Source organism: Pristis pectinata, chromosome 15, assembly GCF_009764475.1.
Source record: "Pristis pectinata isolate sPriPec2 chromosome 15, sPriPec2.1.pri, whole genome shotgun sequence".
NCBI lineage: Eukaryota > Metazoa > Chordata > Chondrichthyes > Rhinopristiformes > Pristidae > Pristis > Pristis pectinata.
This window is the reverse complement of record NC_067419.1, coordinates 9,326,032-9,352,174: the sequence shown is the minus strand read 5'-3', so window position 1 is coordinate 9,352,174 and position 26,143 is coordinate 9,326,032. Positions and strand designations below refer to the sequence as shown.

General features: G+C 47.4%; 1 protein-coding gene across 17 annotated transcripts in view; it reads right to left on the bottom strand.

The window, feature by feature from the left end:
* Window positions 1–26,143, bottom strand: part of nrcama (neuronal cell adhesion molecule a) — a 370,822-nt gene that overhangs the window by 153,229 nt on the left and 191,450 nt on the right. For all 17 annotated transcript variants that reach the window (XM_052029796.1, XM_052029800.1, XM_052029805.1 and 14 more), the window contains one exon: window positions 17,173–17,293. The gene's annotated coding sequence lies outside the window, so the exon portion shown is untranslated. The remainder of the gene's footprint in view (window positions 1–17,172; window positions 17,294–26,143) is intronic.

Here is a 26,143-nt window from a genome sequence, read left to right as displayed (position 1 = left end):
GGCAGCTAGTTCCATAAGCACATCACCCTCTGCGTGAAGAAGTTGCCCCTCTGGTCCCTTTTAAATCTTTCCCCTCTTGCCTTAAACCTGTGCCCTCCAGTTTTTGATTCCCTTTTGCTGGGAAAAAGACTTTGTGCATTCACCCTATCCATACCCCGACTCATAGAAGTGTACAGCACAGAAACGGGCCCTTTTGGACCACCTCGTCCATGTCAAGATTTTATACATCTCGATAAGGTCACCCCTCAGTCTCCTACACTCTATGAAATAAAGTTGTAGCTTGCCTAACCTCTCCCTATAACTCAAGCCCTTGAGTCCTGGCAACATTCTTGTAAATCTTCTTTGCACTCTTTCTAGCTTAGTGACATCTTCCCCAAAACAGGGTAACCAAAACTATACATTATGTAGCTTTCTGGGTGGCATGGTAGCATAGTGTGATGCCATTACAGCACCAACGATCGGGGTTCAATTTCTGTTGCTGTCTGCAAGGAGTTTGTACGTTCTCTGCAGGTCTGCATGGGTTTCCTCCAGGTGCTCTGGCTTCTTCCCACATTCCAAAGATGTACGGGTAGGTTAACATGGGTGTAATTGGGCAGCCCGGACGCGTTGGGCTGGAAGAGCCTGTTACTGTGCTGTATAAATAAAGTTTTTTAATAGTCCAGGTGTGGCCTCACCAACGTCTTGTGCAATTGCAAAATAACATCCCAACTCCTATACTCAATGCCCTGACTGATGAAGGCCAGTGTGCTAAATGGCTTCTTCATGATCCTGTCTACCTGTGACACCACTTCAGGGAACTGTGTACTTGCACTCCTAGGTCCCTCTGTTCTACAACACTCCCCAATGCCCGACCATTCACTGTGAAAGTCTTGACCTGGTTTGACTTCCCAAAATGCAACACCAATCTGGATTAAAAGCCACTTGCCATTGCATGACCCACTTTCCTAGCTGATCAAGATCCTCGTAACTTTTGATAAGCTTTTTCACTGTTTACGACACCACCTATTTCAGTGTTGTCTGCAAACTTACTAACCGTGCCTTGTACATTCCCATCCAAATCACTCATATAAATCTGATAATTCCCACAGGAAAAATCACAAGAAGACAGGCAATTATATTGTGAGCCCTTAAGGCAACACTTTTGCATCAAGCTAGACATACAATCATTACTGTGAAGATTCAAGTAGAACATAGATGAATACTGATCAAAAAGTATTACAGATAGCAGGATTGGGACATAGCTTGCAGAATAGTAATTTGGTGCATCTGTAAAAACTTTCAAGAGGCTTGAAGCTGCAGGAGAAAGCGGTCTGCTTGATCAGCACCCATTTAAACTATTTTCTCTGCTGAGCACACTGCTCTTCCCTCCACCACTGACACACTGTGGCTGTTGCAGGTACAATCTACAAAATCCACTACAGCAACTTGCCAAGGCTTAGCACAGCAGTGCAAAAGAAAACTCAGAGCAATATTCAAATCAGGTGTCACAATTCATGCAACAAACAATGCAATACAATGCCAGCTCTTGCCCTGCGTCGTCCCTTCAAGCTAATCCAATATACAGGAAAAAGGAACCAATTTGGAAAGAATGGTGTTGAGTTTCTGGGAAGGGTTGGTCATCGAAACTCAGTACTAGTGGGAATGAACAGAAAAGGAGAAACAAATCTCCTCTTCCAGTGCAGTAATCCCACCGTTCTTTTCCAACACTGCTTATTAACTTGAAGCAAGGCTTCCCTAGTGGGAAGCCATAACTGAATCCATATGCAATCCACAACTGAACCACATCATAGGTACAGTGGTTAGAGAGTCACGATTGCCATCAGGTCCATAGTCTCAGGAGGGCAAAGCAATCAACTGGAGATGTTTGGCTAGGTCGACCGTTGAGAAATCCTGGCAGAGCAAGCTACCTGAGAGTTTGTCAGAAAAGTGCATGCTTTGCTATGATGCTTGCCACATTCGAACAGCTGAACTCATTGTCCAAGGTCACAGCTTAGGGAAGGTTCCTTGGATAACACACTTGATGGTACCTCCTCTGAGTGAGACTGGAATTAAATAGTGGAACAGGCCTGAAGTGGCTGAATGTTATCTGTTCCTGTTCCTGTAATCCACAAGGGGTAATCACTGAAAAAGGCCAGAATCCTCCATCAACAGTGGCACAGCTAATATAGCGACTGCCTCACACCTCCAGTCACCCAGGTTCAATCCTGACCTCTTGTGCTGTCTGTTGTGGAGTCTGCACATTCTCCCTCTGTTTCCTCCCACATGGGAGGTCAACTGGCAGAACCCTCAGAGCATTGATGTACAGAGGGATCTTGGGCTGCACCCACAGCTCCCTGAAAGTGGCAACACAAGTGGATAGGGTAGTAAAGAAGGCTTATGGCATGCTTGCCTTCATCGGTCGAGGCATTGACTGTAAAAGTCGGGAAGTCACATTGCAGCTGTATAAAACTTAGATTAGGCCACATTTGGAGTATTGCATGCAGTTCTGATCACCACACTACGGGAAGGATGTGAAGACTTTGGAGAGGGTGCAAAAGAGGTCCACCAGGATATTGCCTGGATTGGTGTGCATCAGCTATAAGGAGAGGTTGGACAAACTTGGATTGTTTTCTCTGGAGCGTCGGAAGCTGAGGGGGTGACCTGATGGAAGTTTATAAAATTATAAAGGCATAAGATAAGATACTTTATTAGTCACATGTACATCGAAACACACAATGAAATGCACCTTTTGCATAGAGTGTTCTGGGGGCGCCAACATAGCACGCTCACAACTTCCTAACCTGTACGTCTTTGGAATGTGGGAGGAAACCGCAGCACCCGGAGGAAACCCACGTAGACACAGGGAGAACATACAAACTCCTTACAGACAGCGGCGGGAATTGAACCGGGGTCGCTGGTGCTGTAATAACGTTACGCTAACTGCTATACTACCATTCTGTGCATAGATACTGTAGATAGTCAGAGACTTTTTCCCCCTGGAGTGGAAATGTCAAATACTAGAGGGCATAAGTTTAAGGCGTGAAAGGGAAAGTTTAAAGGAGATTTGTGAGACAAGTTTTGTTTTTCATAGAAAGTCAGGTGCCTGGAACATTATACCGGGGGGTGGCAGAAGCAGATACGACAGCAACATTTAAGAGGTATTTAGACAGGCAGATGAACATGTAGGGAATGGAAGAATATAGACCATGTGCAAGTAGATGAGATTGGTATCATGGTCGGCGCAGACATGGTGGGCTGAAGGGCCTGTTCCTGCACTGTACTGTTCTATTGTTCTATATGGACACATCTCAAAGACATGCAGGTTGGTAAGTTAATTGGCCACTGAATATTGCCCCTCGTGTGCGGGCAAGTGGTAGAATCTGGGGGGAGTTGAGCGCAACATGGGGAGAATAAAACAGGATCAGTGCAGGTTTAGTGGAAGTGAGTGCTCGATGGTTGGGGCAGTGGGTTGAAGAGTCTGTGCAGAACGACTCTGTGACTCACATTTGTGTATTGGCAGTCGCCCGGTGTAGCGCAAGGGTGTTGAAACTTGACGGCCTGAACAGGGCCTTCCTTCTCGTTAGCACTCGTGTGCTCTACTCCCTTCCCGGGGCAGGGGCCGGCTGCTTGATGACTCTCGGTAAAATCATTAACGTTCAAATGCAAACTTAGAACTTACCTTGAGGAGGGCAGTCAGTCAATAAGCACTCGGTGGGTCTATCCATTGCTGGTGTCATCCACCCTGGATTTAACTAAAGGCTGTATTGACAGTCATTCTTCTTCCAACATGTTTGATTTGTGCCTGCAGTCACATGCAGATTTTTTTTTGTTAACAGGTTATCGGTTGACTAAGGGTCATGGCGGGGTGAGATTGCTGCAAAATATGAGAGCTAATTTAAATGAAATGTTATACGTTGGTGTTTAGTTCTAAGCATGGCATTACTTTGGGATGCCTTCAGGCATTCCGGTTTCCTCTCACGTCCCAAAGATGTGCGGGTTCATAAGTTGACAGCATGGAGATCTCACACCTTGCCGAGACAAGGAAATCATTGCCAGCATCCAGGACACATGGCAGCAGATCTGTTTGCCGAGCTCTGTCAATGGCAGAAAGTGGTTGAACTTGGTGGACAGAGAGACGGTCAAGCAGACATGGTAGTGCAGCAGTTAGCATAATGTTTTACAGCGCCATCGACCCTGGTTCAATTCCCCCCACTGTCTGTAAGGAGTTTGTACGTTCTCCCCGTGTCTGCGTGGGTTTCCTCTGGGTGCTCTGGTTTCCTCCCACATTCCAAAGACGTACGGGTTAGGAAGTTGTGGGCATGCTATGTTGGCGCCGGAAGCGCGGTGACACTTGCGGGCTGCCCCCAGAACACTCTATGCAAAAGATGCATTTCACTGTGTGTTTCGATGTACATGTGACTAATAAAGAAATCTTATCTTATCTTACAGTCTGCTTAGTCCTGGATGGTCTCACCCCATTGAAAAGGTTCCCTGGGGTGCTTGGAACCGTTGTGTAGCCTGCGATCTCAGTAGGAGTTTTAAAAGGGTCTAGGAGCATACACATGGGGGCTATCTACTTCTTTGTGTATTTGGAGATCATGGAGTGAGGAGGAGGAGGGAGTTCATTCTGCAGGGAAGTGTCAATAGAACATAAAACAGTCCCGCACGGAACAGGCCCTTCGGCCCATAATATTGTGCCAACATAGCTAATCCCTCCTACCTATAGAATGCCCATATCCCTCTATTTTCCTCTCATTCATGTGCCCATCCAATCTCCTCTTAAAAGCCCCCAATGAATTTGCCTCCACCACCCTATCAGGCAACGTGTTCCAGGCATCCACCACTCTCGGAGTAAAAGAGAGTTAATATTTCAGGTTGATGACCTTTCATTCAGTTCACTGACTCTTACACCTTTCAACCTCCTCACAGTTCTCCTGTCTTCACCTGGATTCAAATACAGGTAATTCAATCTCCCTTATTCTCAGAGCATAAAGAAGGACTTTTCATATCCTCTATGACAGACAAAAGAGGCTATTTGGCCCATAAAGTCCATGCCAGCACATAGAACATTCCCATCAATTCCGCTCCCCTGCTTCTTTCCCCGTCACATGCCCATCAATTTCCATCTGACCTGATTCTCCCTCCATCCACCTATACTAAGGGGTAATTAACAGCAGTCAATTAACCTATCCAGCCGCAAGGTTTTGGGACATGGGAGGAAACCAGAGCACCTGAAGGAAATCCACATGATCACAGGAAGAACATGCAAACTCCTCACAGACAGCAAGGGAAGGACTGGACCTGGCCCTCTGGTGCTGAGAGGCAGCAGCTCTGCCACTGTGCAGCCCACATTGGGGAAAACCTCTTTGTCATCCAAAGTGACTTTGAGATGATGCAGCCTGTGTGAGCCACTGCCTCGCAGCTCCAGAGACCCGGGTTCAATCCTGACCTCTGGTGTCATCTGTGTGACGTTTGCATGTTCCCCTGTGACTGTGTGGGTTTCCTCCAGGTGCTCTGGTTTCCTCCCACATCCTAGAGATGTTTTGTTAATTGGCCACTGTAAATTGCCCCAAGTGTGCAGGTGAATTGTAGAATCTAGGCAGACTTAATAGATAAGGTAAGATATTGTGGGTAAGATAAGAATTCTTTATTAGTCGCATGTACATTGAAACACACAGTGAAATGCATCTTTTAGCGTAGAGTGTTCTGGGGCAGCCCACAAGTGTCGTCACGCTTCTGGCGCCAACATAGCACGCCCACAACTTCCTAACCGGTACGTCTTTTGGAATGTGGGAGGAAACCGGAGCACCGGGAGGAAACCCACGCAGACGTGGGATCAGAGTGGATGGGTGTTTGATGGTCAGCATAGTGGGCCGAAGGGCCTGTTTCCAGGCTGTATCTCACAATGACTTTTTTTAAACAATCACATGCGAGGCCGGTTAATGAGGCATGACCAGCAGAAGAATTGTTGGGCAGTAAATCTCACATCCCAAGGAGGAACATATAAAATACACAAACAGTGCTTCTGATTCTGAGCTCATCGCTTCACGGAGTTGTGAATGTGCTCAAACGGAGTGAAGATAACTGCTGGCAACTCAACGGGAGCCAACAGCAGGAAGGGTTCTGAAATAACCAAGAGATTGACACCCTGTACTTTAATGCAAGAAGGCTTCTTCAGCTGTGTAATTTGCAAACAATCTCCAACTCTGGAAAAGATTAATTCTTCCTGAGGACTGGCAGGTGTATCATCTCCCTCCCTGCCCTGACCAGGGGCAATGATGCTCATCAGTTTAGATGGAGTGGGCGACACCCTTACATGCTCAGTAGTACCTCACAGACAGCAGAAGTGCAGTGGAGATGGAGAGAGAGAGAAACGGGGAGAGAAAAAAAATAGAGCAAGATACAGGGAGAGATGCAGGGAGAAATATAGAAAGACACACAGAGAGGAATGGAGAGACAAAGAGAGCAAGAAAGAAACAGAGAGATAAACAGAGCAAGAGAGAGAGATAAAGACAGAGAGGGAGAGAAAGACAGACAAATAGGGAGAGAAATACAGAGAGAAAGGGAGGAAAAGAGGCGGAAGTAGAGAGAAAGAGAGAGACAGACAGAGAGACAGACAGAGCAAGCAAGAGAGAGATATCCAGAGGAGAAGGGAAAGGGAGAGACAGGCAGAAAAATAGTGAAAGGTAGATCAAAGGAGCTATCTAACTGTAGAAAAGGGAAAGAAATAGAAAAAGAGGGGAGACAGCAAGAGGGAGAGGTGGAGAAAGCAGAAAAGTGAATGAGAGATACAGAGAAAGAAAGAGACTGAGAGAGAATCAGATAAACAGAGAACGGGGAATAGGGACAAGGACAGAGAGAGAGAGATGGACAGAGACAGGAAGAGACAAAGGAATTGCTTTGGGAATTGAATAGAAAAGTAGGCAGCAGGTTGTGCTCCAGTGAAATGGGGCATTTGTGAGACCACATCTGGCGTACTGTACAGATAACTTAATCAAGCCCCAGGTGATTGGGGCTTGGCCTTAATTTTTCTCCAAGATAATTCTCTGCAACTTATTTATTTTTCATGATTTAGGCATCATGTGAGAGGCCAGTATTTATTGCCCATCCCCAGTTATCCCAAATTGCCCTTGTGAAGTTGACGACAGCAAGGTCACTTCAGAGGGCATTTTCATGAGACAACCACATGGGATGAGTCTGGTCTCACAGACAGGCCAGACCAGATGAGGACGGTAGATGACCCCACTGAAGGACATTGATGTTCCAGGTGGGTTTTTGCGACAGTCCAGTGGTTTTTGTGTTCATTGCTAAGACTAATTACTGTCGCAAATTCTTGAAGGCTCCATTTGACCCAAAATCCAGAGTCCCTTTGGAGCAGATTGGTCCAGATTGTGTGAAAATATCTTTCCTGATTTGACTCCTCAAAGGCCTCAGTTCTAATTTTGAGATGATAACCTTATATTCTGGTTCCGCCTCCAGGGAAATGACTCACTATTTCTACTCAATGCATTGGTTTATCATTATAAACATCCAAAGGCATTTTAATGTATTGAATTTCATTAAAGTGCAGAGACTACTTACATGGGCCAATGCAACAGCCATTTTAACATTTAGACAAAGCAGGAGCAGGACATTCAGTCCTTCATGCCTACTTCACCACTCAGTAAGGTCACGGCTGATATTTTACCTCAAAGCCACATCTGCACTAACCCCATATTTCTTGAATCCATTAAGATATAAAGACCTATCCATCCCTGTCTTGAATATGCTCAGCGAATGAGCCTCCACAGCGCACTTGGAGAGAGAAATCCAAAAGTGGGTGCAGAAATTTCTTCTCATTTCTGTTCTGACAGTGACGTCTGGTCATAGACACTCCGGTCAGGAGAAACATCCCTTGTCAGGACATGTTAGAATCTTGTCTTCCATTAAGATCACTTCTCATTCTAACAAGCTCAGGAGGTTTTGGCTGACCCTGCTTCACCCCCTCTCACCAAAAACCCATCTGGACACAGGAAGCAGGCAATTGGTGCCCTGCCCAACTACATAATGACTTGAAGTAATTTGTTCTGTGAAACACTTTGAAATGCATGAAGCACAATACAAATGCAAGATGTAAAAGTAATTTTAAGGTCATTAAAATTGCATGTCCTCTAGCACCGGCACAATTATTGCTGCAGTACTGACTTCACACCAGGGGCAGAAGCTTTCACACAGACTGAAACTGCTGAAAGTGCAGCAGCACAGAATGGAATGACTAAAGCATTGCCTGCCACATTACACAGGAAAACAAAGCTGTAAATGGTCGACTCATTTCTTTTGTGTGGGGACAATTAAGTAGAATCAGTTCTAAAAACAACAGTCTGTGTGCGTTTCCCTTTAGTTATTCCAACATTGTCAGAGTTCAACGCTTGACCCACCTCATCCCCTCCTCCCCAACCCTGCTCTTTTACCATGGGATTAGGGTTTTGGAAGATCGGCAATGTCAGCAAAGAGCCGGTCAGGCAATCACAATAGGGTTGGTATCATTGTGCTGGAACATTCTCAATACAAGCGGGAGAGAGCCGCCAATTACCCAACAATCGGAGATCAGCATCTCATGATGTGTCTCTTGATGCCTTTGACTAAAGAAAGAATTGTCCCCCTTTTTCTTGGCTTTATCGCTGTAATTGTTATTCCAGATTAATCAACAGAACCCTCCTCCCCTTTATTAACTGCAGTCATGTCCCACAGTGGCTGGGGTACATAAGGGACGAGTCAGCCTAATGCCTGAACTAGACAGCCCAATGCATTCAGCAGATGCTAATGTGGAATTATTCAAATCAACCCACTATCCTGTAATCCACAAAGTTTCTTGTAGATTATTGCTTGCCAAGGAACAGTCCTAACCCAACAAAGCAAATGATTCTGCATCCATAACAGAAAAGCATGAATAAAAATATGCAGACATCTGCAGACAGTGTTCAGGCAGCTCGTGTGCTGAGAGAAAGAGAGTTGACACTTCAGATGGAGGACCCCATCTTAGAAATCAAGCATGTTTTAGTTGCAGGAAAAGGAAAGGGTGGAGAGAGTGTCTGCGGCAGGGTGGATGTCAAGAGGGACTAATTCACACAAGTGGTGGTGGTGCTGGCTGAGGAAGGATGGTGAAGGCTTGTCAATCACAGCTGATCAGTCTGGACGAGATGCAAAGAAAGGGAGTTAAATGAAAAAGACGGAGAGAGGAGAAAATGGAGGAAAAGTTGTGGAATTGTGAGGTACAAAATACTAGAGGAGCAAAACACTGCAAAAGTTGGAAATCTGAAATATGAACAGAAACTGCTAGAAATACTCAGGTCAGGCGGCATCCATGAAGAGAGGAACAGTTAATGTTTCAGGCTCACAACCTTTCATCAGAACTGGCCAATGAAGACCCCACCTACCCGGGTCATTCTCTCTTCTCTCCTCTTCCATCGGGTAGAAGATACAGGAGCCTGAGGGCACCTACCACCAGGCTTAAGGACAGCTTCTACCCCACTGTGATAAGACTATTGAATGGTTCCCTTATACGATGAGATGGACTCTGATCTCACGATCTACCTTGTTGTGACCATGCACCTTATTACACTGCACATTCTTTGTAGCTGTGACACTTTGTTTTTACCTGTATTACCTTGATGCACTCTGTACTAACTCAATGTAACTGCACTGTGTAATGAATTGACCTGCACGAACGGTATGCAAGACACGTTTTTCACTGTACCTCGGTACAAGTGACAATAATAAACCAATACCAATACAAACCAGAATGGCTGGTTGTCTGAAATTGTCAGATTCAGCGCTGAGTCCTGAGGGCTGAAATGACCATCAGCAGTAATGACAATAAAACACTGCTCAGCTGACAAAGATGGAGCTTCAGTTTTGTCGAACAGACATTTTTTAAATTTGTTATTTGTATTTCAGGCATGGAGATGAAGGGCCCAGTTACAATAGCCCCATAGGAACTAAACTTAGACAGTGCCTACCACACCCCTTTCTGGATTTTCCAAAACAGCTTACAGCCAGTCTAAGTACTTTGAGAGACAGTCACTGCCACATTGTAGGAGATGACTCAGTCAATTGAACATAGCAAGATCCCAACACTAGCGCTGCGATCATCCCAGAAAAGGGCCAGATTGTGTTCCGTTGGTGGATCCAACTGGAACTGTTAATGTTAGCCTCTGAAACAGCAGTAAGGTCCAGGACTCCTCGGCAGACTCTGGAAGGTCAAATCTTTGACTTCCTCAAAGTGAATATTGCTGAGATTCCTCAGCATCAGGCCTGTGAGCGGCACAGAGGTGACCTACATTCGATCCGAACCTCCGATTCTGTCCACGTGGAGTTTGCACATTCGCCCTGTGACCCGTTGTTTTCCCCTGGATGCTCTAGAAATGTGCATGAGAGGAAAAATAATGGGATTTGATGGAATGGGAAGACAGGTGGTGGAGGATCACAGGTCCGGTGGCCTTTCTCTATGAGGTACCGTCCAGGGAAGGACCATTCATTATTTCAACGCATATATTTTGATGATCAGACCATCAGCCTGGATACTTCTCCAACAAAGTGCTCAAACAGAGCAAAGGGAAAACACAACGTCTTTTAATGTTCCCATGACGTTTCACATAATTACTTGGTTATTTACGACTATGTCCTGGAGATTAATGTTCATCTTCCAGAGGCTTCAGGACAATCAGAGCGCATTTGTAACCATAGCCTGAGGGATAAATGTTCAGAAGTTCTGTGGTACAATAAACAGAACCGTGCAATGACAGAGGTCCATTGTGGTCGAAATTCTGTCCTGTGGGCATGACTGTGACCTGAGGTGTCACTCAACTGAAATGGCTGAGGTCAGAGATCGAGAAGGACCCTTCACTTTCACAGTCTCCAGAGCCACAAAAACCCATCCAGAAATTATCCTGACTGTGCACATGAAGTCTTGGCACAGCTGATTTAAGGAGAGGGGCTTTAGTTAACGAAAACATCTCTGTGGCCACACTCATTGGGAATTAAGGAGAGGGGCTTTAGCTATCCAAAACATCTCTGTGGCCACTCTCACTGGGAATTAAGGAGAGGGGCTTTAGCTAACAAGACATCTCCGTGGCCGCACTGGCTGGGATTTGCAAACTGCTAACAACACCTCACACTGGCCTTATGGCTCAGCACTCTTGCCTCTGGGTTGGAATGTTATGAATTCAGTCCCTCTCCAATGATCAAGAGATTTTCTTCAATCGGAATAGAAAACAGATTATCCGGTCATTACCCCATTGCTGTTTTGAGGATCTTGCTGTGTACACGGTGGTACTCATATTTCCTACATGACAACACATACAAATTTCTTCATTGGTATAAGGTGCTTTCAAATGCGGTCAAAGATGTTTTATAAATGCAAGACGAAGACGCAAGACACAAGAGATTCTGCAGATGCTGGAATCTGGAGCAACACACACAAAATGCTGGAGGAACTCAGCAGGTCAGGCAGCATCTGTGGAGGGAGAGAAACAGTCGACGTTTCGGGGCGAGACTGGAAAGGAAGAGGGCAGAAGCCAGAATAAGGTGGTTGAGGGAGAGGGAGGAGTACATGCAGGCAGGTAATAGGTGAGTTCAGGTAATAGGTGAGTTCAGGTGATAGGTGAGTCCAGGTGATAGGTGAGTCCAGGTGAGGGGGGAGGTAAGAGGGTTTGGGGGGAGAAGGGGGGAGAAGTAAGAAGGAACCTGGAGAGGGAAGTGGACTATGGAATAACGGGAAGACACGAGAGATTCTGCAGCTGCTGGAATCTGGACCAACACACATGCTGGAGGAACTCAGCAGGTCAGGCAGCCTCTATGGAGGGAAAGACACGAGATTCTGCAGATGCTGGAATCTTCTTCCTCCTTTTTTTTCTTTTTCTTCCCTCATTCCTGTGGCCCCTCTCCCCACTGTCATGACCTGCCCATCCCTTCCTCGGCCCTCATGACCTGCCATCTATTCCCCACCTCCTTCCCTTTATTCCATGGTCCACTGCCCTCTCCTATTGGATTCCTTCTTCAGCCCTTTGCCTCTTCTACCTATCACCTCTCAGCTTCTTAATTCTTCCCCCCTCCCCTGCCGCACCCTCCTACCTTTCCCCTCTCACCTGGACTCACCTATCACTTGAACCCACCTTTCCCTTGCCTGGGTGTGCTCCTCCCCTCCCCTCCCTTCCCCAGACCTTATTCTGGCTTCTGCCCTCTTCCTTTCTAGTCCTGATGAAGGGTCTTGGTCTGAAACGTCGACTGTTTATTTCCCTCAATGGATGCTGCCTGACCTGCTGAGTTCCTCCAGTACTTTTTGTGCATTGCTCCACATTCCAGCATCTGCAGAATTTTTTGTGTTTCAGTATCAGCTTATCTGCTTTGCTGTTAAATTTAATTTGATTGGCTTCCCGTGGAGTACCTTGAAATGTTCCATTGACGTTGAGGCTTGTGGAAGGTTACAACAGCTGCCAGCCATTGCCAGAATGGTAGCTTGGCTCCAGTTATCAGCTTCTCAAGAAAAGGAAGAGCCAGGTCACTCATGTTCTGTGCACTGATTGTTCAACGGTACCTCTTTAGTGGAGAGACTTGGCTGATGGGGGAAAGTGTTTGGCTCAACTTCAAACTGCACTTCAAATTCCAAGCTCTTTTTGTGTAAATAAAAGCCCAGAAAAGCTTGGCTTGTTCAGCTGCCCCCTTGTGCATTCCTTTACGTCAAGTAAATGGATGAATGGCACTAAAGGAAGGAAGGACATTCAGTGCAGCACACCATTGTAGGCCATTTAGACACGGTACTGCAGACAGGCACACAATGCAGCACTGTCAGCTACATACCACTTGAAACCCCTCGTCAACAAGCAGCAGTAAGGGGCAGCCCTTTAACCAAGTAATCATCATTGTGATAGAGGAGCTTTCATTGTAACATACAAATGTTTGTGTGCTTGGGTTTATTTGCTGAGAATTGAACATTCCCCAAGATAAATACCACACAATTGCAGAGAAGTGATGTCCTTGTCCACTGGTTTGTATGCGGCAAGAGTTTTCCTCCACAGCATACCATTGGTGCCTTGGGTCAGATCACACAGGCCATCAGAAGCCCTCACGGCTCTTATCCAAGTACCTGTTCTTTCTAATGTGCCCGATTTAGCTGGTTGGGGATTGGGATAAGAACAGGGACCATCCTAACCCATTACCTACCTAGCAAGATATTCCAATGATCCTCTATTCTACAGAGGCTGTCTGCAAAGCCAGAGGAAATGCCCTGCTAAGTTTCTCCCCATCCAGCTCACAAAGCCCCCGTCTCACTGGCAGTACTCCTCAAGGCCCAATTCCCACTGGAGAACATATTCCAGGCTGATACGTCATTACCACACTGTCACTTCTGTGGTGGCACAGTGGTGCGGCTGATAGAGCTTCTGCCTCACAGATCCAGCCTCCTGGGTTTGATCCTGACCTCCGGCATGGCCCCTGTGGATTTCCACAAAACGCTGGAGGAACTCAGCGGGTCAGGCAGCATCCATGGAGGGAAACAAACAGTCTACATTTCGGGTCGAGACCCTTCATCGGGACTGGAAAGGAAGGGGGCAGAAGCTGGAATAGGAAGGTGGGGGAGGGGGAGGATCTGCCTGACCGGCTGAGTTCCTCCAGCATTTTGTGTGTGCTGCTTCAGATTCCAGCATCCGCAGCATCTCTTGTGTCTCTCCTGCGGATTTCCTTCAAATTTCTTCCCACGTCCCAAAGACAGGGAGGTTGGGGAGAGTAAACGGGAATAGCACTGATACTTGATGGTCGGTGTGGACTCTGTGGACACCAATGGGATAAGATGAAAACAGGCGATGCTGTCGGCTCTCTTGGATCCCAAGGCACCACTTGAAGATGGGCATGGCCAAAATTTTATCTTTCAACCTGCATTACTGGCACAGTCAACCTTGTGATTTATCTCATTGAAATGTGCGGGCAATCTAACTGCTGAGAAAGGCAGAGCTCTGAAATACAGAGGGATCTGGGTGTCCGAGCATGTTTTGCAAAAGACTAGTGTGCAGATACAGTAATTACTTCGAAAAACAATCAAAATGTTATCATTTACTGATGGGGGAATTGAATACAAAAGCATGGAGGATGTGTCGCATTTATATAAGGCACTGGCAAGATCACAGCTGTAGTTGGTGTTTTAATGGTCTCAGATGTATAGAATGTAATACATATAATAACACACACACACACACACACACACACACACACACACACACACACACACACACACACACACACACACACATATATATATATATATATATATATATAAAACGTAGTAATGGTCTCATAAAGTCATACAGCACGAAAACAGGCCCTTTGGCCCAACTGGTCCATGCTGACTTAGATTCCCACCTGCCTCAACCACTTCCTCTGGAAGCTTGTTCCGTATACAGATCACCCTCTGGCTGAAAAGGTTGCCCCTCAGGTTCCTTTTAGATCTCTCTCCTCTCACCTTAAACCTTTGCCCTCTGGTCCTTGGTTCCCCAATCCTGGGAAAAAGACTGTGTGCATTCACCGTATCTATGCCCCTCATGATTTTACACACCTCCACAAGATCACCGTTCATTCTCCTACAATCTCATAAACAAAGTCCCAACCTGCTCAACCTCTCTCCATATCTCAGTCCCTCGAGTCCCAGCAACATCCTCACAAATATCCTCTGCACTCTTCCCAGCTTGATGGTGTGGCGACTCACCTTACCGGTATCGAACCGGCTCCCGAGATCGCGAGCGTCGTTGGAGGCCCCGACCCAAGATGGCGTGGGGCCCTCTTTCTTCTCCATCGTTGGGCTAGGAAAGCCCGCGTACGGGAAGGTCAGGTGACCTGCACGTGACGTCAGCGCGGGAACGGAAGCGTGGGAAGAGTTTCGGTATTAAAAGGCGCACCGCGCCCCTGTCGATCAATCGACTTCTGACTCCAATCAACAGACTCCGTGTCTTTATTCTATAGTAGTGTAGTTAGCTGCTACAATGGTATCTTTTTCAGATTAATGACATCCTTATTTAAGGAAGGAAGATAATGCATTGGTAGCAGTTCAGTGAAGATTTACCAGACTAATATTTGGAGTGGGTGGGTTGTTTTATGAGGAAAGGATAGACAAGCAGACTTGTGTCTGCCCTAGTTTTCAGAAAATGAAAGAGGACTTGATTGAAGCACACAAGATCCTGAGGGGTTGTGACAGAGTGGATGTGGAGAGAACATTTCCTTCTGTGGGAGAATCTAAAGCTGGGGTCCACTATTTCAAAAATGAAGGATTGTCCGTTTAAGAGAGAAATGAGGCAATTTTTTCTCTCAGGGGGTCACGAGACTTTGGAATTCTCTTCCTCAAAGGGTGGTGGAAGCAGAATCTTTGAATATTTTTAAGCAGAGGTCAATAGATATTTGATAAATGGAGATGAAAAACTACGGGGGAGAGGCAGCAATGTCGAGTCAACATTACAATTAGATTAGCCATAATCTCATTAAATGGTGGAGCAGGGTTGAGGGGCTCCGGCTCTGAATTTGTACTTTTATACGGAGACGCAGGAGACTGCAGATGCTGGATCTGGAGCAACACATAACGCGCTAGAGGGACTCAAGAGGGTCAAACGGCATCTGTGGGGGAAGGGAATTGTCTGGCTGCCCCTGCTTTTGCATGAGAATTAACGACCGAGTTTCAAAATTACTTCACTGTTTGCAAAAGTCTTTGGGAGATGCCGAGCCCACCTGCCATGGACTTGCACCCACTCTCCTCACCACAGCAGTATGCCTGTGATCTGGAACTTTGAAAGGCAGCCACGTGCTACCGTGTGGCAACACGACAAGTGATGTTACCCTCTGAAAACACTTCAAAATGCTGCTGTCTGCATTCCGTCCAGCAGGCCCGTACTTGGCTGGGATTTACTTTAACAAGATTGTGGCACAACTAAATTACCATGTCGGGATATCAATAATTTAAATATTTAAAGCTCAGCATGAAATGCTGCATTGCAGATAACACAGCTTCTACTTGCTTTCACTGACAGGAACAAGCTTACCTTAGACAATGAAAATAGTCTTTGTTAGGTGTGGAATAGACTGGGTTCTTAAATGAATGGAAGCTCAGTGAAAATAAATCAACAGTTCAGCCACTGCCTTGTCTGCCATGTACCTTCACAGAATAGCAGGCTCAGCTTTGATCCTCAGTTCATGCAGAGTTAGATTGTCCCTTCTGAAAACACCAGCAGAAGGATTGTAGTTGCTCTCAGTATCACTGATCAGAGTGACTGTGGGAGGGTGAGGGGAGGCAGGGTTCATACTTCTCTCTGATGCCCTCCCATACAATGCCCCTGTAGGGTTTGCTTTGCTTCCCACTGACGGGACAGGGACTGTTTTTGGTGAGGGTGCTGTTTGTGCCCATAGTTTGCGGCCTTGAGAGGTGAGTGGCTATGGTGAGCCTTCTCCTCGGATATGGTGGCGGTGGGGAAGGGCGTTCCAGGAATTTGACCCAGTGACCAGGTGGAGGAGTGCAGGATGACATTCATGGTTGGAATGGTCTGGACTTGGCTTTTCTCTGCAGCTGAGCAGCTTGCTGAGAGCCAACTGTGAACAAATCAGATGAGACTTCAGGGGAAACATGGTGCCAGTACAGCTAACTGAACCAGGCTTACAGTGAGTGGAACGAAATGTGCAGAAGATGAGATTGTGAAAGACAGGGAATGAAACAACTCAACCTTTCAGTGTTACCTCAAGTAGTGGAGCTCAACAAAGCTGGTCAATAGTGGAGGCCTTTCAATGACATCACATAATTGTTATCATTTATCATTATAAATTTACGAACATTTTTCTCTTTCACAAACTCCATTCTAAAGATTCGGTAGGCAAGGACTTACATGGTCTGGTTTACATGACTATTAAACTGGGGCCATCCTTCCCTTATCAACACGAGCCACTGCTTGCAGCAAGGGCAGATCCCATTCTGACCTTGCAAGCTCTTGAGCATCTCCTAAGAATCAATACACAGATGTTCAAATGGGAATGGCTGTTGACTACAGATAGGCCACAGTGAATCAGGGGACTGAACGTGGACGTGTCTTCTTTACCTGTCGTCGCCAAGCAACGTTTTGATGTGGTAATAACCTCACACATTATGCAAATCGATTTGAATGACCATGTAAATATACAAATCTTTCTTACCAGATGGTGAGCTTGCCTTTCTTCTCTTCCGTCTCCCTGGCTCCTGGAAGCAGCTTCAGCTCGATATCTGTGCTCAACAGGGCTCCATCAATCAAACAAATTCATTTCAATGCGCCCACTTCTGGAACAGAAACAACAAACAAACCTTCAGCTGGTTTTTCGGCAACTGAGCCCTCAAGACTGAAGCTGAGCTGTTGGCTGGGACAGGTCTGCCGGGGCTGACCACTTCTACCTGCGCTTTACAGCAAGGGTGGCAGTGGAGCACAGGAAGAACTGGGGAATTAGTTTGTTCTTCCTGACCAAAAGCCTCACATCAGAATGCGAATCAATGATTCAACAAGATCATTGCCCATCTACAAGATGACAATTTGGACAATCTGGTCACAGGGGTACTGAATGGGATCATTTCTTTGCCATGCCTTTTGACAGGAGTGGGTGGAGATTACCCAGCCCTTGGACATCATTCCACTGTTCAATCAGATCATGGCTGATCTATATCTCAAGCCACCTTGTTTCCATTTCCTTTAATCTAAAGGAAACCTTAACTAAAAAAGAGCTATCAACAGAGAGAGTTGGCTGTTTAGGTCAATAACCTCATCAATCTGAGAGGTAGTGTAGTGGTTAGCATAATGCTATTACAGCGCCAGTGACATGGGTTCAATTCCGGCTGCTGTCTGTAAGGAGTTTGTACGTTCTCCCTGTTACTGTGTGGGTTTCCTCTGGGTGCTCCGGTTTCATCCCACGTTCCAAAGACGTATGGGTTAGGAGCTCTGTACATGCTATGTTGGTGCCAGAAGCGTGGCGACACTTGCGGGCTGCCCCCAGAACATGCTACGCAAAAGATGCATTTCACCTTGTGTTTCGATATACATGTGACTAATAAAGATATCTAACTTTAGTTTCTCTTTCATCAGATGCTGCCTGACTGGCTGAGTATTTCCAGCATTTACGTTTTTTATTTCAGATTTCCAAATTCCGCACTATTTCACTTTTGGTTTGAGGTTTCCAACTGGCCAGCGTCCCCTCCCCCAGCAGGTTCTGGGGGAAGGTTTCCAGATTAAGTGAGGCCTCCTGATCTCACCTTTGAACTGCCTTACCCAGAAAAGAAATGGATTTGTTCTGTCCACCAGTCTCCAAGGCATGCTGGTGCCAAGGTAAAGGCAGATGTGACTTTCTTACAAGAGTGCGGGCTGCTGCACCCCCGCAACTATCGGAGGTGGCTGCGATGGTGGTCCCATGGACTGTTGGTGTGGTCGGGGGGCAATGATTGTCGTGCTTCCGGCCTGGGGATTCTGATGTGGGGGGGCAACTTCTCAATCACCAAGGTCAGAGAGGTGGTGGGGGGGCGGATACTCGTGGCAGATATGATGTACCGGAACACTATGCTCCAGTTAATTAACGTGTACGCCTCGCCTGTGCGGAGCAAGCAGCTGTCCGTCCTCCAGCAGCTCCCACCACCGCTGGCGACGTCCCGACCGGTCGTCCTGGCAGGTGACTTCAACCGCATCATCGATGCGGCTGGACGATCCGGCAGTGCCAACAGCAGACTGGATGGCACCTCCAGACTCCTGATGGAAACGGTAAAGGATGCCAAGTTGCGCAACGCCTTCAGCACCCCTGCAGGCGGAGCACAGCCGCAACACACCTGGCCGAGTTCAGATGGCTCAGCCCGGTCCCGGATCAACTTCCTGTTCATGTCGGAGCCAATCACGGTCAGATCCAGCGACATCATGCGGCGTTCTTCTCTGACCACCATCTCTTTCGGGCCTCCTGTCACCTACAGGAGGACCAGAAGGCAGGCAGGGGGACGTGGAAGTTAAACGTCAAGCTGCTGACCCCAGAGAGCATTGAGGAACTAAAGAGGGATTACGCAGGCTGGAGAACCATGAAATCCCTCTTTGACTCTCCTGTGCACTCGTGGGAAACAACAAAGGAAAACATCAAGAGGTTCTTCATCCGCAGAGGGGTCCAGAAAGCAAGATAGAGTCAGAGGGAACTGTGCCAACTCCAGACAGACCTGCAGCAACTCCTCCTTCTGCAGTTGAGGGGGGTGGATGTGAGGGAGAAACTCCAAGAGGCAAAGAGCCGGCAAGCCCAGCTCCCCGGCCCTCCAAGATTATCTTCCGATCCAGGATTCGCTCTGTGGAGCAGGATGAGACGTGCTCACGTTTCTTCTTCCAAATGGAGCACAGGGGGAGCTCTGTGATTCACAGCCTTAAGGAAGAGGACGGCTCAGTAGCATCCTCGCAGATGGACATATTAAGGATCTGCAGATCCTTCTATGCCAGTCTGTATGACAAAAAGGCCACAGACAGCACCGCCTCCCAGAACTTCTATCATGGAGGTCTAAAATGACAGCAAGTGGGAGAGTCTGGACCAACCACTGACCGTGGAGGAGCTGACTGGCTCCATCTGTTCCTTTGATTCGAATAAAACTCCTGGAAGTGACGGCTCACCGGTGGAGTTGTACTTGGCTCTGTGGGACTGGATGGGCCCGGACCTGCTGGAATGCTATGCTTCTGTCTGGCAGCATGTCAGAATCCATGAGGAAGGGCATCATTACCCTCATCTACAAGCAGAAGGGGGAGAGGGCGGACATCAGAAATTGGAGACCCATCTCACTACTGAATGTGGATTATAAGATCCTGTCCAAGGCCATCGCCAACAGGGTCAAGTCTGCTCTGGGACAGGTGATCCACCCAGACCAAACCTGTGCTGTATCTGGCAGGAAGATCTTTGACAGCCTTGTGCTGCTCAGGGACACCATCGCCTACGTGCGGGACAGAGGGGTGAACACCTGCCTGGTCAGCTTGGACCAGGAGAAGGCCTTCGACAGAATATCACACACGTACATGTTGGACGTGCTCTCCAAAATGGACTTTGGGGAGGGAATCAGGAATTGGATCCAACTGCTCTACACAGACATCCGTAGCACAGTCCAAATCAATGGGTGGGAAACAGACAGCTTCCCCATCAAGTCTGGAGTCAGGCAGGGCTGCCCTCTCTCACCTGTCTTGTTCATGTGCTGTGTAGAACCCTTTGCCGAATCCATCAGGAAGGACAAGAGCGTCAGAGGGGTGAAGTTGCTGGGCAGTGAGGTCACCCAGGTGAAAACCTCCCTGTACATGGACGACGTCGCCGTCTTCTGCTCGGACCCAAGGTCAGTTCGCAGATTGACCAGCATCTGCAACCAGTTTGAGTTGGCATCAGGTGCCAGAGTTAACTGCACGAAGAGCAAGGCCATGCTCTTCGGCAACTGGCCCGACCGATCCAACATCCCTTTCACCATCAGGCCTGACTATCTGAAGGTGCTGGGGATCTGGTTCGGACGAGCTGGGACGTGCAACAAAAATTGGCGGGAGCGGATTGGGAAGGTGAAGCAGAAACTGGGACTGTGGGTACGGCGCTCCCTATCGATAATTGGGAAGAACCTGGTCATCAGGTGTGAGGCGCTCTCAGGGCTGCTGTACTTGGTGCAGGTGTGGCCTATTCCTCACTCTTCAGGCTTGGAAATCACCCGCGCCGTCCTCTGGTTCATCTGGGGATCCAAGATGGAGTGGGTCCGATGGGTCACCATGCACAAGTCCCTGGACAATGGGGGTAAAGGTGTCCCCAATGTCGCCCTCCTCCTGATGACCACCTTCGTCTGTGGCTGCATCAGGCTGTGCGTGGAACGCAAGTATGTGGGCACCAAGAGTCACTACGTGCCGAGGTTCTACCTGTCACTGGTGTTGCGAAGGATGGGCCTGGCCCCGTGGCCACGCAACGTCCCAGTCAGCTGGACGCTGCCGCACTACCTGTCCTTCATGGAAAAGTTCTTCCAGACCAACACCTTTGACCACAAGTCCATCAGGCAGTGGTCAGCACAGAACATCCTGCAGACACTGCAGGAGAAGGACTCGATGGATACTGTGGGGTGGTTCCCTGAGCAGACTGTCCAGACCATCTGGCAGAATGCCTCATCGCTAGAACTCACCAACAAGCACCAAGACCTCTCTTGGCTGGCGGTGAGAGGGGCCCTCCCAGTCAGATTCTTCCTGTATGGTCGGAACCTCACTTCCAGTGCGCGCTGCCCCCGGGAGGACTGCGCTGGGGACGAGACAGTCGCCCACCTCTTAGCGGGCTGTGGGTTTGCAAGGAGGGTGTGGCAAAAGATGCAAGGGTCCTTGTCACGGTTCATCCCCAGCAGCTGTGTAACAGAGGGTTCTCTGATCTACGGGCTGTTCCCGGGGACACACACAGAGACGGACATCAACTGCTGCTGAAAGGTCATCAATTTGGTGAAAGACGCCCTTTGGTTGGCCCGAAACTTGTTGGTCTCCCAGCACTGCGAGATGACCGTAGGGGAATGCTGCCGACTGGAACATTCCAGGCTGCAGGAGTACGTGCTGAGGGACGCACTGAAGCTGGGTGCAGCCAATGCAAAGGCTCGGTGGGAAAGGACTACAGTTTAGGGTCCTTCTGCCGCTGGAAAGGGAGGGGCGGGTCAGCCGAGAAAGCCCCTTAAATATTGTAAATACGGGACTGGGGTAGCCCCCAGGGAGCCACATTTGTGGCATCGGTGCTGTTTTTTTAATATAAAAAGTTAACACTAATGAATGATCTGTACAAGAATGTAAAGGCTTGCACTGTTTTATAATTGTATATAGTTTTTCTTTTCTTATGAATAAAGTTTATTCTGGTAAAAAAAAATGCTGGTGTCATACCTGTTAGTGGCATCTCCTTGAGCTGTGTCATCCTGGGGCACAGAGTCAAAGAGAGGTACAGCACAGAAACAGGCCCTTTGGACTCAGCCAGTTCCATCACGGGTACAGCCGTTCCCACCGTTGAGGAAATCCACAAGAGGCGACGCCTCAGGAAGGCGACATCCATCATTAAGGACACCCATTGTCAGGACGATGGCCTCTTCTTGATGCTGCCATCAGGCAGGAGGTACAGGAGCCTGAAGGCTCACACCTCAAGGTTCAACAACGCTGCCGTCAGGTTCTTGAACCAAACTGAAAAACCTTAACAATACTTTGGACTCCATTTCCCTCAACTTGCACTAATGCCATTATGTTTATTTTTATTCATCGTGTAAGTTATACCCTGGGTATATGTGTGCCTATGACAAAAATCATAAACTTGAACCACACAGTCCATATTGACCACATCAAGTCCTACATTAATTGCACTTTTTTTTATTATTTCCACATTCGCATCAATTCCCCCTATATTCTGCCACTCACCGGCACACTGTGGACAATTTAGAATGGCTACTTAACTTACCAACCCTCACATCTTTCTGATGTGGGAGGAAGCTAGAGCACTTGGAGAAAAGTCACACAGAGAACATGAAAACTCCACACAGACAGCACCTGAGGTCAGGATTGAACCTGGGTCTCTGGCACTGTGAGGCAGCAGCCCTCCTTGCTGCACCACTTTGCCGCTCTGCTGGTTGGGGTTTGAGACAGGAGGAGAAGAACCCATCTTTGGACTGCAGCAAGCAGAGGTTTCTTGGTTTTGCTCCCATCCTCCAGGGTCACCTTCCAGAACATTCTGCAGGAATCTCTGTTTTAATTCCAGGGAATTCCAAGGAAATTCCATGGGACTGCTAACCAAGCCTACGAATGCCAACAGCCTGCCAGATGGAATTAGTCGAGTGTTGGTCATTGGGTTGGGGCGGGGGTTACCAAGATCAGCCTCTACCTGGAAACAATGCTATCGCCCTCTGTTTGCGAGGCCTGGATTCTAAGAAGGGATTGACAAGGAAGATGCTGAGGGGATGATTCCCCTCACTGGGGGACCCAGAACAGGAGCAGGGAGGGGGTGGTAATGGTTTGTGCTTTCAGAATAAGGGGCTGCTTATTTAAGAGGAGGACGAGGAGGAATTTCTTACCTCATAAGTTGTGAAATTCAATTGGAATTCTTTACCTTACAGAGTTGTGGAGGCTGAATTATTGGAGATCGAGACAGACAGGTTTTTTTGGTCTCTGTGAGATTCAATGGTTATGGGGAACAGGAGAATAGAATTGAGGAGAAGATCAGATCGGTAGGTGAGGCTTGAGGGACTGAGTGACCTTCCATTTCTTTTTCCAAAAGTTGCTGAGGCTTCACACTGGCTTAGCACCGAGAAATTGGACCAAGCCTATATTTTCCCACCAGAAATTTGCCAGCAGTGAAAATTCCTCCTTCATCCCTGTCCCACCTCACTATTTCACACCTCATTACAAACCTCCAGCCCCTATCCCCCTCAAATCCTTCTCGTAAAAGTGACCATGTATTACCGCACTCTTTCTGATCTTACCGATGCACAAAGCAAAGATTTTAATGGAAGCCTTGCAGACTTGCCTTTCAAATAACATCCATCACAAACAGCAGATGGATCAGTGGCAGCAATTGAATTAGGCACATTATTGATGACTCACATGAGAACAGGCAAATGTTATTTGGATAAGTAACCGGGAGTTCTAATTGATCCTGAGCCAGGGGTCATCACTAATTGCACCATTTTTGTGAGTTTCCTCTCCTCCTCTCTTCTCCCAAAAGTAATCACAAATATTATTGAATATATTGGAAGCATTGCACATGTATACCCCTCCCCAACTGAGTGTTATCCTCTGCATGATCAAGGTCCTGGGGGAGCCTTAGGTTTAACTAACCATTATCAGGATCCATTCCTGTCACAATACATGCATTCCTCTTCTAAGTGTGAGTGAGATCTTGCTTATTGTGGCTTAGTGGACTCAGATAATTTTTTTTGAAACCCCACTCAGCCAACGTCTTTCCTTTTTAACGATTCTCAAACCATGGGTATCACTGGTAAGACTAGCATTTGGAGTCAATCGAGTCATACAGAACAGAAACAGGCCCTTCAGCCCACCGAGTCCATGCCGACCATCAAACACCCATTTGCACTAATCCTGAACTAATCTCAATTTTTTATTCTCCCTCCCTCCCACATTTTGAGCAATCCTTTTCTGAGTCTACCACACACCTACACAGCAGGGGCAACTAATCTACCAACCCGCATGGCTTTGGGATGTGGGGGGAGCTGTAGCACCGAGGGGAAACCCATGCAGTCACAGAGACAACGTACAAACTCCACACTACAGACGGTACCCGGGGTCAAGATTGAACCCGGATTATTGAAACTGCGAGGCAGAAGGGCAGGCACGGTAGTGTAGTGGTTAGTGTAATGCTATTACAATGCTAGCGACCCGGGTTCAATTCCCGCCGCTGTCTGTAAGGAGTTTGTACGTTCTCTCCGTGTCTGCATGGGTTTCCTCCAGGTGCTCCGGTTTCCTCCCACATTCCAAAGACGTACAGGTTGGGAAGTTGCGGGCATGCTATGTTGGCGCTGGAAGTGTTGCGACATTTGCGGACTGCCCCCAGAACACTCTACGCAAAATATGTATTTCACTGTGTATTTCGGTACGTGTGACTAATAAAGATATCTTATCTTATCTACCTGCGCCACTGTGCTCCCAGTCTTGCCGGTTACCCTGATTATGTGAGGCGGTGGGTCTTCTGTAGCAGTTTGTTAAGTCTATTCTACAGTATAAAAATAGGCCATTCAGCCCAACTGGCTTATACTGGCATTTAAGCTCCAAGCATCTATCCACCTCTTTACATCCATCTCCCTCAACATCCCGCTGACTTCTTTTCTCATTATCTGGCATCCTTGTAAATTTGTCCATATTATATTTCTCATAGAAACATAGAAAACACAGCACAATACAGGCCCTTTGGCCCACAAAGCTGTGCCGAACATGTCCCTACCTTAGAAATTAATAGGCTTACCCATAGCCCTCTATTTTTCTCAGCTCCATGTACCTATCCAAAAGTCTCTTACAAGACCCTATCATATCCGATTCCACCACCATTGCCGGCAGCCCATTCCACGCACACACCACTCTCTGAGTAAAAAACTTACCCCTGACGTCTCCTCTATACTTACTCCCCAGCACCTTAAACCTACGTCCTCTTGTGGCCACCATTTCAGCCCTGGGGAAAAGCCTCTGACTCTCTACCTGATCAATGCCTCTGATCATCTTATACACCTCTATCAGGTCACCCCTCATCCTCTGTCGCTCCAAGGAGAAAAGGCCGAGTTCCCGCAACCTGCTTTCATAAGGCATGCTCCGCATTCCAGGCAGCATCCTTGTAAATTCCTCTGCACCCTTTCTATGGCTTCCACATCCTTCCCGTAGTGAGGTGAACAGAACTGAGCACAGTACTCCAAGTGGGGACTGACCAGGGTCCTATATAGCTGCAACAATACCTCTCGGCTCCTAAATTCAATTCCACGATTGATGAAGGACAATACACAATATGCCTTCTTATGGTGTATTGTCATGTAGTCTTTCTGGTGACATGGACACTCTTTGGATAAAGAAGCATCTCCTGACTGGATTAATTTTCTCCTCTTACATTTGCCGTGCCTTCAGTACCTCAAAATTGTTCCATGTTGTTCTCTATTTTTGTGTTGTATTCCATCTACATTCTTTGAAAAATAAATTATTTGTGGAAGTCACTGACTAACAATGTGGATCATGACCTCTGCAACTTTTTTTTCTGGCGTTCTGCATTCACCTGATTTGCCAAGCACGGGCACCCAAGAATGCCCAGCAGCTTCCAACAATGAGCAGTGCATGTCTCGATACTCAATGGTACCTGAGCACAGGGGATTTCTGCTGAAGCAGGACTACATCTGTAAAGCCTGCATCTGTGTGACTTAAAGGGGACTTTCCTGAGTAGGTTCCAAGCTCATATTGAGAATCCAACTCAAGTAAGTCCACTTTAAGTAATTTACTTGTCTTGCTCTCCCTTAAGCACCCCACACATGGTAGCAACCCCCCACCAAACACATGATCTTCAGGCAAACAGCCTCCCCCCAGAACCTTCGAAGCAACCCACCCACCTTCCCCATCAAGCATCTCATGTGGCAGAGCCTACAGTCACACATTGTCCTCACCAACCACCTCAGAAC